The sequence below is a fragment of the Aplysia californica genome, unplaced genomic scaffold, assembly GCF_000002075.1.
Source record: "Aplysia californica isolate F4 #8 unplaced genomic scaffold, AplCal3.0 scaffold00215, whole genome shotgun sequence".
NCBI lineage: Eukaryota > Metazoa > Mollusca > Gastropoda > Aplysiida > Aplysiidae > Aplysia > Aplysia californica.
In genome coordinates this window covers 822,404-825,676 of record NW_004797485.1, presented here as the reverse complement: position 1 = coordinate 825,676, position 3,273 = coordinate 822,404, and positions in this window count along the sequence as shown.

Sequence of the window (3,273 nt, the reverse complement as noted above, 5' to 3'; positions counted from 1 at the left end):
AAAAGCACAGAGTGTTGTGATTTTCACCTGACTCACTATCAGTCTAACAAGCCATAGAAAATGTCCATCATCTAAATCAAAATTTGAATCATATACTGTTTGGCTCCCATCATCTGATAACATTCTGTGGCATCAACCTGGTGATGCAGTGGGTCCCTTGACACTCAAACATACCTGGAAATGACAGAGCAGACACACTTGCCAAACGGGGATCTAGACAGGAACAACTCAACATCCCAACTTCATGCAACACTGCAAAACAAATCATTAAAAGCAACAACAAACAAGACTGGATGAACAGATGGGCCATCTGTTTTCAAACATATGACCACAACAAAAAGAAATGACAATATCAACCATATACTGAGAAAGAAACAGAACACGACCTTCCGCCTACGAACAAAACATACACAGCTCAACTTCCACCTGAACAGAATAAACCCGGAACTTCCCCCAATGTGTCCCTTGTGTGACTATGCATATGAGACTGTGGATCATCACCTGCACCTTAAATAATAACAGAGCTACCCTTCTCCCTCCGAGACCTAACACTGACAACACACTCTATAGAACATTACAGCAACTGCAGCAAACCTGCACTTATCACTACATGGCATTGGACAGAAGGGAGAGAGCCCAGATGTTGCTGGATCGATAACAACAACAACAACAACAACAGATTTCCAGAAATATTGACCTACACCAAAAATGGGCATTACCCTACCTATAGGAGCAGTTTGGTTTCACTGATGTGTATATAAATGGCGGTGGCATCTCTTCGGGGAGGATTCAGGGAGGTTGGACTGCCTCACCCACTACCCAAGGGAGGCGGTGGCCCTGGCGAAGAGCGCACTCTTCGGGGCTCCGAACATTTCGAACGGATAGGCTACCACACACACACACAACAACAACAACAACAACAACAACAGCTGGAACTGAATGTTTCCAGGAAAGATGGGATTGGTTCGACATATCTGTAACAGAAAAAAACAAATTGCAAAATGCGCAATTCCTAGCCAACCTATTCACAAAAATATGAAATATGCAAATGCGGAACAACTATTATTATGATGTTTATAAGCAACGATTCATTCGATTGTTATCAATTCCGCTACAAATGTGTTCTGATAATTATGCTGTCTGTGTTCCCAAAAAGATTTAAACTGTTGTAGTCTGCTAGGCTGTGAGAAGGAACTTCAGCACATGTTCACCTTGTCTGGTAGCCAAGATGTTTCAAGAACAAGCGGGCTAACCCAGACTTCGGGGGTTTCCAGAAATCTTGACCTACACCAAAAATGGGCATTACCCTACCTATAGGAGCAGTTTAGTTTCACTGATGTGTATATAAATGGTTTATTTATAGAGAAAACTCACATTGACTTTTAAAGAAACTGAACAAAGGGCAAAGAATTTACCTTCGATTTTCTCAAAACAGTATCTTTTTGGGTATCCTCCTTGTGCTTAAAAGCGACCAACTGAGCAAAGCAGGACAGCAAAATCTGTATACCAACTACGCAATGGCCTACCACCAACACCTACTATAAAGCTGGCGTTGCCTACCACACAAAGGCGGGGCCAAAAATCAAATTAAATACTAACTCCTTTGGTAACAAGTCATAAATCTATTCAAACCCGAGGGAATGATTAAAGCAAAAACAAACCAGAGAAACCCCCGCAGAGATAGAGAGAGAGAGAGAGAGAGAGAGAGAGAGAGAGAGAGAGAGAGAGAGAGAATATGAAACATAGATATCACAAATAAACAATAAAATACATTACAATAATTTTCACCACACTAAAGAACGTTAGAGGACATAATTCAAAACAATTGTGAAAGAACTTTTTGTTTATTTATGTACATGTATAGCTTTAGTTTTATCACAGGAATGTGGAAAAACAATTAATATAACTTTTAAAAAGGACGGATTTTCTGTTTAGAGCTCGTTACATTAATAGTAAATATTAAAATTGCGGCTTTTCTATGTTTGTGATAATGTTTCTGACATTTTTTTCCTAACAGATTAGGATCTCCATTGTGTAAACTATTTACTGTGACATAAATCTTGACATAATTGTTACCTTAATGGGTTTTTTTTCAATTTGTTTATTCTTTTTTATAAAAAAAAATATTTGAGACACAAATAGGCCAATGCCTCTCCAAGAGTCATTCAATGAAAGTAATAATTCTCCTGAGCTCCATTATAAATATATTATTTAAATAAACAAAAGAATCATTCGATGAGTGTGTGCAGTTTGGGGTACCTATTCACACTGTAAATTTATTTTGAACGCAGTTTCTCCAAAGTTAACATGTGTCTCCAATATGACCGAGCCAAATGGGTTGAGAGCTTTGAAAACTCAAAAAAACAACCTGTGCTCAAGAACACCTGGTCTGGGATTAGAACTCAGGCAGTCCCCTCGTGATACTGACTGAGCCAACGGCACACTCAGCCAGTCAGTTCTTCTATGAACTGGAGTGCATAATCAAACGTACAAGAAAATTATGTGAACAAAAATATATATACGAGATTAAATGAAACAAAGATAAATAAACAAACCAAACAGATGCAAGCTAAATAATGAGGAAACCAGTTCCTTAACTAATTTCCCACCCCTTTACCATAGAATTCCATTCACCTATGAACATAATATGAAGAAAAGTAAATCAGATAGGAAGTTCAATAGAAAGAACCAAGGAAACAGCTGTATCATGGTGAAGTCTTAGAGTACCAGTTCATTACAACCTGGAAGATGTGAGTCACTGGAGGACAGCCCAACCCAAACTATTCATATTTTTCCTTTGGTCCTATTTTCCCCTGTTGTTTAGCCCTCTCTCCAACACCTGACTGCAAACTTTCCATACTATAATAGAATCCACTCAGACAGGCAGGACAAACAGTGGACTAGTAAACGAGCAGCCACAAAATGCGCCTCTTATAGTACCACACTCAAGCCTACTGTAGCCATTAAGTAAATTAAATTCAGAACTGTGTGAGTTTTCAAGTTGCTGAAATATCTAGACAAAATCAGGGAAGCCATTGCGATGCTTTCTTCACTGAGAGAGAACAAAGTAATGACTATATTATAGGAAAGAAAATCTATACTCTCCATTCAAATAACGCAATGGCTATATATAATTTAGCGATAGGATCTTAAAAGAAGTTGAAAGCATGTTTTCATTATTATCATTATTACTGAAATTATTATTATCATTATAACTATAATTATCATTATCAATATTCGTTAAACTCTCAGTGCAACTACATGATTGTACTT